Here is a 13,882-nt window from a genome sequence, read left to right as displayed (position 1 = left end):
TGCCTTTACCTACTAAAGTAGCAAACACAAATAAACAAACGTATTTCTGGAGTGATTGCAGAGATTACTTGATCATATCAAGAGCCTGAAATGTGCAAGGTGCTGGAAAAAAAAAAACATAGGAAGTAAATTCTTTAATCACCCCTTTCAACTTACACATTTGATCTGTGCTGAGACACTGCCTCAATTCAGGGCTATATCAGCTCTTCAGTTCTTTGTTCTAGTCTAATCATCAGGCATCTTGACCATCCTTCCATTCCATAGGACATTACATCATTCTGTTACACTGATATACTGATTAAAGTTGATGACTAGGAAGTCACAAATATCTAGACAATTTGGTATGACATAGGAATACCAAAATCCTACAAGAATTCAAGAGCCTGAGCGACCAGTGAACCATGTAGGTTTCTACTGTTTGAGACTTGTTGAACAACTATTTCCAAGCTAAAGAACTAGTGTTTGCATCTGGCTAGTTACTTGGTAAATAGTTTAGAATAGTATACCAAAATGAGATATGTGTTTCTTCCAAAATTAAAAATAGTCTACTATGTAGGGACAATACAGAAAATAAATACAGGAATAAGTTCCCTGGCAAGGAACTGAACCTGAGCCCCCTGCCTTGGGAGTGCAGTCTTAACCACTGGATCACCAGGAAAGTCCCCTCCTTTAAATCTTGTCCATTTAATCTTCATGCAGAGCAGTTTTCATTGCAGCCTGGATCTGTTGCAGACCTTCTTTTTTTCCTGGGCTCCACTCAGTATCTTTTGAGTCACTTGGTAAGTACTTTAGAATAGCACACCAAAATGAGATTCAAAATGAGATTCAAAAAGTCTACTATGCATTGTCCCTACATAATAGACATCTTTTTAATTTTGGAGGAAATACATATCTTATTTTGGTGTGCTATTCTCAAGTATTTACCAAATGACTCAAAAGAGTCTGAGTTAGACGAGGCTGTGGTCCATATGATGAGGCTGTGGTCCATATGATTAGTCTGATTAGTTTTCTGTGATTGTGGTTTTCATTCTGTCTGCCCTCTGACATAAGGATAAGAGGTTTATGGGGATTTCCTGTTGGAGGAAACTGGGTCTTGTTCTGATGGACGGGGCCATGCTTAATAAATCTTTAATCCAATTTTCTACTGATGGGTGGGGCTGTGTTCCCTCCCTGTTGTTTGACCTGAGACCAAACTGGAGGTAAAGAAGATAATGGCCACCTCCTTCAGAAGGTCCCACACACTGCCGCCCTCAGTGCCCCCGACCCTGCAGCAGTCACCGCTGACCCACGCCTCTGTGGTGACTCCTGGACACTCACAGGCAAGTCTGGGTCAGTCTCTTGTGGGGTCACTGCTGTTTTCTCCAAGGGTCTGTTTCCCCAGTCCTGTGTAAGTTCTCTAATCAAATCCCACTGGCCTCCGAAGTGAAATTCCCTGGGGGTTCTCAGTCCCTTTGCCAGATCCCCAGGTTGGAAAATCTGTTGTGGGTCCTAGAACTAAGATATAATACTAAGTAATTAATTATTTAACTATTTATTGGTTAGTGTGAGTGTGAGTGTGAAGAGTGTGAAGTCGCTCAGTTGTGTCTGACTCTCTGCGACCCCATGGACTGTAGCCTACCAGGTTCCTCCATCCATGGGATTTTCCAGGCAAGAATACTGGAGTGGGTTGCCATTTCCTTCTCCAGAAGATCTTCCTGACCCAGGGATTGAACCCGGGTCTCCTGCATTGTAGGCAGATGCTTTACCATCTGAGTCACCAGGGAAGCTCAGATAGTTAACTATTGGTTAACTATAGCATATTCAAAAGCAGAGACATTACTTTGCCAACAAAGGTTCGTCTAGTCAAGGCTATGGTTTTTCCTGTGGTCGTGTATGGATGTGAGAGTTGGACTGTGAAGAAGGTTGAGCGCCGAAGAATTGATGCTTTTGAACTGTGGTGTTGGAGAAGACTCTTGAGAGTCCCTTGGAGTGCAAGGAGATCCAAGCAGTCCATTCTGAAGGAGATCAGCCTTGGGATTTCTTTGGAAGGAATGATGCTAAAGCTGAAACTCCAGTACTTTGGCCACCTCATGCGAAGAGTTGACTCACTGGAAAAGACTCTGATGCTTGGGAGGGATTGGGGGCAGGAGGAGAAGGGGACGACAGAGGATGAGATGGCTGGACGGCATCACTGACTCAATGGATGTGAGTCTCAGTGAACTCTGGGAGTTGGTGGACAGGGAGGCCTGGTGTGCTGCAATTCATGGGGTTGCAATGAGTTGGACACAACTGAGCGACTGGTCTGATCTGATCTGATCTGATTGATTAACTCTTATGTAACTAATCCTAAATAATTAATGCTCATGGCTTCAGTTATAAATGATTTTAAACATTTCCACCATCATTGTTATTAAAATGAGTATAAGAATTTCCCTGGAGGTTCCTTGGTTAAGACCCTGCTTCCTCTGCAGAGGGCACAGGTTTGATCCCTGGTCCTGGAATTAAATTCCCACATGCTGTGAAATGCAGACAAAAATTAAAAAGAAACAAAGAATATGATTCTTATTTTTAACCCAAAGCTATGTAAATAATTTAAGCCCATTAAAGAGCTACTAGTATTAATGTAATGCATAAGAACATAGAGCAAAATGGATCAAGTTTATCCTAGATCTGTAGAAAAATACAGATAAAATACAAGCAGAACTTTTCTTGCCTTGATACCTTCCTTAGATGAGTTCATTCACCTCAGTGGATTCAACTACAGCTCAAATGCAAGTGGTCCCAACATATATGTTCAGGCTCATGAAAAATTTTCACTGATGTCCCCTGACAGGTGAATTCCAGAGACTTAAGGTTTGTGCTGAAAGAGGTGGACTCTTCACAGGGAGCCACAGTCGGAAAACAAGCCACCATAGATATGTGCACATACACATGAAGAGCTGGCAGGAACTGTCTTCCCTGAGATGTCCAGTGCAGTTCTCCTGGCCTATGAAGTACCAGTGTTAGATGCACTGCAGAGGGTAAGGTACCCAAGTCCTCTTTTAGCATACAATTGCCCTTCAGTAACTTAGCATAAGGAATACCATGTTTCTACTTTTCCTGTAGGGCTTCACAGGTGGCACCAGTGGTAAAGCAGTTGCCTGCCAATTCAGGAGACATAAGAGACATGGGTATGCTCCCTGGGTCAGGAAGATCCCCTGGAGGAGAGCATGGCAACCCACTCCAGTATCCTTGCCTGGAGAATTCTATGGACAGGCGAGCCTGGTTGGCTACAAGCCATAGGCCTCAAACAGTCAGACCTGACTGAAGTGACTTAGCATGCACTTTGCCTGTAGAAAAATAAGATTTTTTTTTTTCTTGCAATGAACTATATAGGTTTTCTGTTAGGGAAATTGAATAAATAATCTTGTTTAGGCTTCAGAAACAAAGCAGAGCAGGCCTCTGACCTTGCTTCTAACCTGCCTGGACACTGCCCTGACTTGGAGTGACTGCCTGCTGTGAGTGCAAGACTTGCAGCATCATAGACAAGACGGGGGAGGAGTCTTGAGATTGTTGAGCCCCTGGAAGGGGCCTGACTAGCCAAGACACAGGCTTAGCAACATTCCAAGTTTTATGTGACAAAACCAATGGCATTAACATGAAACCAGGCTTGCAGTTTGGGCACAGACTGATGATACTGTCAGTCTGCATCCATCCTGGGATTATAACTCTGCTTCCCTGATAGCTCAGTTGGCAAAGAATCCACCAGCAATGGAGGAGACCCGTTCAATTCCTGGGTCGGGCAGATCTGATGGAGAAGGGATAGACTACCCACTCTGATATTCTTGGGCTTCCCTTGTGGTTCAGCTGGTAAAGAATCTACCTGCAATGTGGGAGACTTGGGTTCGATCCCTGGGTTGGGAAGATCCCCTGGAGAAGGGAACAGCTACCCACTCCAGTATTCTGGCCTGGATAATTCCATGGACTCTATAGTCCATGGGGTCACAAAGAGTGGGACATGACTAAGTGGCTTTCACTTTGGGATTATGAGTTACCCCCACACTGCAATCTTTGAAGGGTCACCCACCGAGCAGACATGCTGCCTAGACTCTCCCAACTGGGACTCCAGATGTGCTGTGTCAGGGACTTCCCAGTGCTGTTTGAGTCTGGATTTTGGTCAAAACCCAATTTGATGGTGTATCTTCTGCTCTTTCTATTTCTCTCTTCTTTTAATGTAAGTATGCTGAAAGTAAGCTAGTTAATTCTCTAATAAATATTTGTATTATTTATTTGTATATAGCAAGTGGCTTATTTTGTTAACAAATCCCTAAACCAAGACAAAAATGAAAACTTCTGGCAAAATGTTTTCCCATTCTATTCCCTGGTTTGTTTCTGGTTTGTGGCACTAATATTTCTCAACCACAAAGCAAGTATGTCATCATTAAAAAAAACACCAACAGGTAAGAATAAATATACTCTGGGTTCATGCACAAAATGCTTGAAAGTAAAAAAGAAATAAATAAAAAGGATAAAAGCTTTTCAATCAATTTGATTAGAAAAATGTAAGTTAATTAAAAGAAGACTATCTTTCCCTGGAAGGCGACACTGATCTTTATTATTAATGCATACCAGCATTCTGTAGCTGTGCATAATGATATCTTGTAACATCAGGAGCAGCTTCATCTGGAGCCTAATTTGTTATAAAATCTTTTCTAGTATTCTTGAAGTGTGGCCTCTGCCCCCTCCTCCCTCCTGCTTCTGGGCTAGTTTTGAACTCTGAGAGAATGTCTTCCTTTTTACTTTCACCTGAGAATTAATTTTCAAGATTGTTTTCAGCTTTAAAGTAGTTTTCCAACTTTCCAAAAAAATCATTTATAGGATTTTCACTTTGCTTTCATTTTTTTGCTTTATGTTCTATTAATAGACACTATTGTCAAAAATCATACATGTTATCATCTCTTCTGTAAGTACAGTCTTATTAGAGAAAGGAGATTAATAGGTATCACATTTTATTTCAAATATTGGAGTTGAGAAAGATTAAAATATTACTAAAATAAGAGGATGAAGCTTAATTGAGTCATTTATTCCTGTATTCATTCACATGAATGAGTATATACTGAGCATTCTCTATATTTGATACTGGGAAGATGTAGATGTTTAAGACAGTTTAAGACACTTCTTGCAACCAAAGGGATTATGATATTTAATACCTAGTACTTGTTGCCTTAGATACTGCAAAGATAAAAGGAGAATTAAGGTACAGTACCTACTTTCAAAGGATTATGATTTCTTACAAATGTGTAAAACAGAGCCCAATATTGAACATTGCTCTAGCTTCTGTGTGTAAAAGATGTCTGATGTGAAAATCCACATGGGCCAAAGGGATTGAAGGAGACTTTGGGAAGGAGATAGTACTTAAATTGGATCAAGACAGATGGGCTGAATTTATTGTCTATTAATGCTGTATAATATTGTACAGATGGATAAAACAATGAGTTAAATGAATAAGTGTACATAATATACTGTTGAGTAAGAAAGAGAAAGTTTTTAGCAAGGAAAGTTTTTTTAAGATGTGTTTTTTACTATTTGTAAAATTTAAGTCAAAGTCTCTAAAAAAAGAAAGGAGAGAATGATTGGCTTAATTTGGACAGGTGGTAAGTAGGGGAGAGTATGGCAGAAAGAAAAGTTTTCAAATGCCATATAATATTCAGGAACATGGAAAAGACTGGTCTATCCACAATAGACATATACAGAGTAACCATATCAGGAGAGAAATACGACAAGGTGGGAAGAGATTTACACTTCTATGCTATAATCTGCAAATCAAGAGCTAAATCAATAGCAATATCTTCTCTTGAGTTAGACAAAATCCAGCAGTGGTACTGGACAGGCTGGGAATGCCTGGAGCCTGGAAGTTTGCTTCCCTTTTTTGTAAAGAAAATTCTGGAGAAAATGGTCAGCTACCCAGAAGAAATCAATCCTTGAGAGAGAGGGGGCTGTACCTATGGTCGCACATAATAAGTCATGCAGAGACTAAATAGCAGTGAGCAGATATAATATTCAAAGTTATTGGCAGAGAACTTATTCACATTCTCCAGTATAAAACAGGAGAAAGAGAAGAAAACACAGAATTTGATTTAACACCCAAATAGAAGTCAAAGTGGGGAAAAGAGAAGAGAAAGAAAGCTAGATAACCAAAACCAATTTAGATATGTGGGAGGAAAGGTGTGCAAAATGAGGACCAAATGAGAATCAAAGAAAGAAGACTTGCAGTTCCTGCCTCTTAAGTGGCTGGGCTGTTAGAAGGGTGGGGAGGAGGAGGGCAAACCAAGCCTCCTCCCCTTCCAGTTCTATTATCCATTGAATCTTCCAATGGAAGATCTAGAAAGAAAGGTGGAAATTAAATACCTTGAATCATTAACTTTCCAAGAACCCATTCATTGGTCACCTGACCCAGTATTCTTGAACTTGGCCAGTCCTCAGTTGTTCTCCTCTTAAGAAATGGGTAAGGAGGAGCGGAAAGAGATGAACTGTAAGGATAATTTGGCCAACAACCTCTTGCTTAAGGCTCACAATACAGAGACACTGAACTTTGTGTGGGTTGCTTCTAAACGAAGTGTCTAAGTTTGAAAACTGTGTAATCAAAGTGATTCCTTGTGTGGCTTAGAGTATACACTGAAAAAATGAAAATGTTAGTCGCCCAGTCACATCCTACTCTTTGCGACCCCATGGACTGTATAGCCCACCAGGCTCCTCTGTTCATGACATCTTCCAGGCAAGACTGCACTAAGATGCTGTTAAAAAGAAATAATAAAACACAGTGATTCTCTCAAGGAACAGATCTGGGGACAGGTAGAACAGGACAGCCTGGCAGCTCTGCTACAAGAGTTCACTCAGGGATATGCCCTTTTTTTCTATCACTTCAACTCACACATCACTGATGAGAAACTGGTCTCATGGCTGCACAGATCTGCAAGGGATGACCAGAAATATAGCCTCTAGATGACTGGCCCTTGCCACCGTAAAGAGATAGCTGCTGCTGCTGCTGCTAAGTCGCTTCAGTCGTGTCTGACTCTGTGTGACCCCATAGACAGCAGCCCACCAGGCTCCACCATCCCTGGGATTCTCCAGGCAAGAAGATTGGAGTGGGTTGCCATTTCCTTATCCAATGCATGAAAGTGAAAAGTGAAAAGTGAAAATGAAGTCACTGAGTCGTGTCCAACTCTCAGCAACCCCATGGACTGCAGCCTACCAGGCTCCTCCATCCATGGGATTTTCCAGGCAAGAGTACTGGAGTGGGGTGCCATTGCCTTCTCCGGTAAAGAGATAGAGGACCCAATGAATGTCTATGTTCTTAGGTTCTGTTTCTATTGAAGAAGAGGGGACGACATTTGAGAGAAAATCAAGTCTCTATCCCTGTCTGCCTTTCATAGCCAACCAAAATCATGCATTACCCTCTCAAAACTTACTCAACTCGAATGGAAAAACTCAGGGTCTCATCCACCTACTGAAACCAGTTCAAAGTCCATGTCTGTGCATGATATGGATTCCTCTTTCATCAAGCCCAGCTCTGGCTCCTTGCAGTCTAGCAGCTTATAAACTTCTCAGCGAGTTATCTGCCTTCCCTCAATCCCAGTATGTCATGGCAAGGATATACCTCAACTCAATTCCCATTGAGGAAAAGGAAAAAATGGAAAGCACACAGTAATCAGTGATTCACTGTAGTTACCAAATCCTTCCAGGCAGGCATGGCAAATACTCTCAACTGGTTAGCAAAGTTCTCTTTCTCTCTGGGAGGAGCTCTCTTGTCAATTATGTTCCAGGCGTTCTGACTTCACAATCTGAGAGATTCTTCTTTTTCATTACCTTTGTGATGCAACAGAAACTGATGAGGGAACATATTCAGCTCTTGGAAGTGCGTAGTTTTGTAATTGTTTGGGCTTCCCAGGTGGTGCTAGTGGTAAAGAATCAGCCTGTCAATGCAGGAGATGTAAGATCCTCTGGAGGAAGGAAATGGCAACCCGGTCCAGTATTCTTGCCTGGAGAATCCTATGGACAGAGAGGCCTGGTTGGGCTACAGTCCATGGGGTCACAAAGACTTGGACACAACTGAAGTGACTGAGCATGCACACAGGGATAGAGGACAAGCATTGCTTCAAGGAGTGAAAAATCACAGGCATTTGTCAACTTGGCTTCTAGTCTCTTTAGCAATACAACTTCCTCAGCTGTAGTAGGCAGTTTATTTGCTTCTATCAGTACCACGTGCAACAAACTAGACTTGAAACTTTCTTCTAGACAGAAATCTGAGGCCTCTGCAACCAGTTTTATTTTCTGACCCCTGTGCTTGGTTTCTCTCTCTCCTTCATTTTTGTGGTGATTCCTTGGGTTCATTGAAGCAGCAAGCTTGGAGGAAAAGGCACCATCATACTGTCTTTATTTGGACTGACTTCTATTTTCTGGTTGACAAACTAATGGGAAATGCTGGAGGAAGGTCTGGAATCTTGTCACTTGCTGTTTTGGCTGCAGCAGCAGTAAAGCTGTTCCACCCTAAAGCTCCCCAATATCTGGATATCCATTTGGTTTAAATTTAAGGAATATCTTCGTCCCCAGAGCTCAGTTTCATTCCACTTTGCCTGCTCCTTGGCTTGTTCTTGCTCAAGATTTTCCTCTTATAAGATTTTTCCAGAAGCAGCAGGGAGCATCCGACACATAAACTCATTCCTTGGTTTTCAAACAAGTATTTTTGGAGTAAGTCTTGAAACAGTCTTTCTTTGAAAGTTATAACTTGCTTGCTGTGCTATCTGTGTTTTTGCCACTCAATACTGCTAGAGTCCAGCTCCAGCAGCCAGGGAATCAGCCTGAAGGGATGAGCAGTGTTGGCGAAGAATGATGTCGCCTCTGACTCAAGGTACGGGACTACATGTTTATTTCAAGCATCAGGTTTTATACTTTGACAAAAGCATTAGGTCAGAAGTTTGACATTTTTAGTTCCCCCTCCCCCAGATTTATTGTCTCATTGTTACCCTTCTAATAGAGTTCCTGCTTCAGTGATTCTCTTAGAATCATGTTTACTTGTGATTGCATTGTAACTCATGCTTATGTCTGGGCTGCATACGACATTCCTCAGTTTATTTCTTATCTTTCTAAATCCTGCTTGCCCCTAGTATCCTAAGCTCACTATCTCCTAAAAAGGCTTCTAATTATTTTTAATTATTCCTAAACCCTAAACTCAGCAAACTTTCTTTGTCATAAACATTTCCCTCACAAACAGGTCTCAGATAACAATCCTTCCCATGGCCTCAAGCTGCAGCCTATGTGCTCATCCTGGGACATTCTTTGTAAAAATCCTTGAACAAATGTCAATGGTTACTTTATAGATTATTTTCTGGGCACAACTTCAGAAGGCTTTGTGCCTTCTCATGCTTCTCTCAAGAGCAATAAGCACCTTAACATTCTTTCCAGCCAACTCAACCGAAGAAAGGAAAGAACAAGTCAGAATCACAAAACTTTACTCCTTCATCCCGGGACCGTGCCTGCGGGATGAGGAGAGGGGGTTGGGGCCGTGCCTCCATTCTGTCAGGAATGCCTAACGCTGCTCCCGACACAACACCAAACCATCAAGAAAAAAACAAATGGTTTGAAGTTTTTGTTATGGCAGTGCACAGCTTACTTGTTACAATTTCTCTATTAGTTAAATCATGGCTAAGGTGCTGTAAAAAAGATACAAAAATGTAGTGGCTCCAACAAGATACAATTTCTTTCTTTCCTTTCGATATAGAACATTTATATGATACATAGAGAGAGAGAGAGAATGTAAGATAATGTACTTGGTAAAATTCAGAACACAGTAGAGTGCATAGTCCATTGTATTTTTATTTATTTATTTTCTCAAAGAGAAAGAGAAAGGGTGGATACAAATAAAATAACAGTTATGAATTACAGAATTTACAGGAAGTTAAATGAAGGTATGGTACATCTTTTCTAGACCACTCTTCTTCTAGGCAAATAAAGTATAAATTGTCCTCTATATGCCTAATGATAATTTATCTGTTGCCAAATTTTATTCTTTTTTTTGGTTCTTATCCTAGTTTTGATGTCAAAAATGTTTGCTGACATCTGATGTCATGAAACATCTTTGGGCCTTAGTTTCCTTCCTAAAAATAGTAATTAGAACCATGATGTCTCTGAAATCTCTACCAACTAGAAATCCTGCGTTTCACTGCCATTAGCATCAGAGCTAGCTCTTGTCTCCTGTGACCCTGTGCTGTGTCCTTGCCTATAGAACCTGTAGATCTGCTAGGGGATGGACATCTCTTCTCCCAACAGTAGCCTGCACTTTGATGCCACATTTTCTCTTTTTGGGATTCTCAGATGCCTGCCTTTAACTTCTTTACCAGAGAATGCTGAAGACCTAAAAGTGAACAATGTCTTTTAAATTTCTCTTGCACTGAAACTTAAATTTCCTAAATTCTGAAAATTTTGTAAGACCTTATTGATATACTATGTACCAACTATGTGCTGTACTTATTTGCTCAGTTTCATGTCGGACTCTTTGTGACCTCAAGGATTGTAGCCCACTAGGCTCCTCTGTCCATGGGATTCTCCAGGCAAGAATACTGGAGTGGGATGCCATGCTCTCCTCCAGGGGATCTTCCTGACCCAGGGATCGAACCCAGGTCTCCTGCATTGTAGGTGGATTCTTTACTGTCTGAGCCACCAGGGAAGCCCAAGAATACTGGAGTGGGTAACCTATCCCTTCTCCAGGGGTATTTCCCAACCCAGGAATCAAACTGGGGTCTCTTGCATTGCAGGTGAATTCTTTACCAGTTGAGATATCAAGGAAACTCAAACAAACTATATGTTTGCTCTAACTTTCTATACTAGCCTTCTGTTATTTTTCATTTTCCAGGTATTCTATTATGCTATAAATATGGATCTTTGAAATTTTCTTTACATTTCCTTGGAACATTTCACAGATTAATGAATGGATTACAAACTCACAGAGAAATTCAAGCTCATGCCTGAAGACCCTCATTGATCTTCTTCATTCCATACATTTGCCATTTCCATTAAACATTTCCAATGACTGCTCTTTTTTTTTCCAATCTGAAATATTTGATTTTTTAAAATCAAATTTAATTTGGCGTAATTTCACTTCTGCCTGAAGATGTTAGCATTTCTAATTGCACAATTTCCTTAATGTTCTTTTTTAAAAAAATATAAAGCCTTTATTTTACTTTTACTCTGAAGGAATATTTTCACTGATGATAGATTTCTCTGTGTGCATATGCATATTTCTTTTTTCTTTTTGAACTTTTAAGACATTATTTCATTTCTTTCCTGGCCTCCATTTTATCTAGTGGAAAACCAATAAAAACTAAATGGCATGTAATTTTTCCCATCCATATTTAAAATTTTCTCTTTTTTTGGTTTTCTGTAGTTTGGTGCTCATGTGAAATGATATGGTAGTATATGTATTTATTATACACACGGATCACTGAACTTGTAGAACTTATAATTGTATGACTTTGGGAAATTTTGGTCACTGTTTCTTCTAATTTATTTTTCACTGTTCAATTCTGCCTATCTTTTCCTTCTGGGACTCCAATTGTGCATCTGTTAGACATTTTTATATTGCCCCCACAGGTTTCTGAGGTTCTGTTCATTTTTTTTTCAATCTTTATTATCTCTATCCTTCAGATTTGTTTCTAGTGGTCTGTCCTCATCAGGACTTCCTTCTGTTATCTCCATTTTTTAAAGCCCATTTTTCTCCAGTGATTTTCCTTGTATATTTCAGATATCTATTTTATGTTTGTATAATTTTCATGCTGAGATTTATGATATTTAGCTCCTTATGAGCGTATTTTTCCTTCCTTAAGCATAATTATACAAAGTGCTTTAAAAATTTGTCTGCTACTTCAAACATTAGATCATCTCAAGGTTATCTTCTTTTTCCTTTAAAAGAATGTACTTCTTTCTTTGTATGCTAAAAAAAATTAGCTCTTATCCTAGCCATTTCACTTCAGTGTTTTAGGATTATGGATTTTGTCATATTCTTTCAAAAAGTATTGAGAAATTTTTAAGCTGGAAGTTAACGTAGCTGAATTCAACTGTAAACTGTCTCCTCCTTGGTTGGCCATCTGTTCTCAGGCCTTTACTTCAGTTGTAGAGGCACTACTTGAAATACACTTTGTATATACCTGGCTCAAGAGTCATCCAGAGATCTGGGAAGAGTTGTTATACAGTATTGCAGGCTTTCCATCTCTTGCTTTCTCCTTTCCAGGATTTCTTCCCCCAATTTAGTTGCTTAAATGTTTTTTCATTTACTTTTTTTTTTTTCAGTCCAGTAAGACTGTAGAATTCCTGTTGAAGCTTTGCCTATTTGTAGCATGCACAAGGGGACCTATCTCCTTCAGATAACTTATAGAAACAGAGTATTCACCCAGAACTGTTTTAGCATTCTTGGAGAAAGAGAAACACGTAAGTAGATAGGTAGATATACACATATGAGGAATTGGTGTACATGATTAACATGATTATGGAGGCTGAGAAGTCCTGTGATCAGTCATCTATAAGCTTGAGACCCAGTAAGGATGGTGGAGTAATTCTAGTGCCAGTTCAAAGGCTTGAGACTCAGGAAAACCAATGATATATATTCCAGTCAAAGGTCAGGAGAAGACTGATATCCCAGCACATGTAGGCAAGTAGGAGGAAAAAGGGTTGAATTGCTTCCTACTCTTCCTTTTGTTCTATCCATTTTCTCATCAGATTTGATGATGCAATCCTTACTGCAGACAGCAATCTACTCTACTGAGTTGTTGTTTAGCTGCTCAGTTGTGCCCGGCTCTTTTGAAACCTTATGGATGGCAGTCCACCAGACTCCTATGTCCATGGAATTTTTCCAGGCAAGAATACTGGAGTGGGTGGCCATTTCCTTCTCCAGGGGACCTTCCTAACCCAGGGATTGGACCTGTGCCTCGTGGAAGTCTCCTGCATTGCAGGCAAATTCTTTACCACTGAGCCATTGTGAAAGATGGGGACTTTACAGAATACATGGATTCAAAAGCTAATCTTACCTGGAAACACCCTTTTAGCATCCACCCAGAGATAATCTTCAGCTGAGAACTCTATGACTCAGTTGATACATAAAACTAATCATCACAAAAGCCATGCCCTTCTTTGAAGTATCAATTCCTACTCCATTTTCTCTCCTATTCCCTTCTAGGAGCCTTTGTGTGGTTGAATTTTTTATTTTTTCAAGAGTTTATGGTTGCTTTCTTGTAGAAGTTTGTCCAATAGGAGCTATCTGCTATTATTGGAAGCAATTCCCATCCACCCACCTCCATTACTTGCATATAAGATAATGGCTACATTTCTTAGTCTGGAATTCAATCCACATTGTATCGAATCAATAAATTGAACAAGAGATTTTTTGGGTACCTCCTATATATCAGGCAGCTAGGAATAAAAGAAATAAAGAACCTATTGAAACAAGTGAAAAAAGACAATGAAAAAGTTGGCTTAAAACTCAACATTCAGAAAACTAAGATCATGGCATCTGGTCCCATCAGTTCAGTTCAGTAGCTCAGTCATGTCTGACTCTTTGCAACCCATGAATTGCAGCAGGCCAGGTCTCCCTGTCCATCACCAACTCCAGGAGTTTACACAAACTCATGTCCATCGAGTCTGTGATGCCATCCAGCAATCTCATCCTCTGTCGTCCCCTTCTCCTCCTGCCTTCAATCTTTCCCAGCATCAGGATGTTTTCCAATGAGTCAGTTCTTCACATCTGGCAACCAAAATATTGGAGTTTCAGCTTCAGCATCAGTCCTTCCAATGAACACCCAGAACTGATCTCCTTTAGGATGGACTGGTTGGATCTCCTTGCAGTCCAAGGGACTCTCAAGAATCTTCTCCCACACCA

At 40.4% G+C, this 13,882-nt stretch overlaps 1 long non-coding RNA gene across 1 annotated transcript in view; it reads left to right on the top strand.

The window, feature by feature from the left end:
* The first annotated feature begins 1,114 nt into the window (after window positions 1–1,114).
* LOC129633723 (uncharacterized) overlaps window positions 1,115–13,882 on the top strand; it is a 36,958-nt gene continuing 24,190 nt past the window's right edge. Inside the window, exons 1-2 of the long non-coding RNA XR_008705246.1 lie at window positions 1,115–1,329; window positions 2,813–2,999. This is a non-coding gene — a long non-coding RNA (uncharacterized LOC129633723). The remainder of the gene's footprint in view (window positions 1,330–2,812; window positions 3,000–13,882) is intronic.

The sequence above is a fragment of the Bubalus kerabau genome, chromosome 19 (genome assembly GCF_029407905.1).
Source record: "Bubalus kerabau isolate K-KA32 ecotype Philippines breed swamp buffalo chromosome 19, PCC_UOA_SB_1v2, whole genome shotgun sequence".
In the NCBI taxonomy this organism is placed as follows: Eukaryota; Metazoa; Chordata; class Mammalia; order Artiodactyla; family Bovidae; genus Bubalus; species Bubalus kerabau.
Note: the sequence above shows the minus strand (reverse complement) of the source record. Positions and strands in the feature narration are given on the sequence as shown.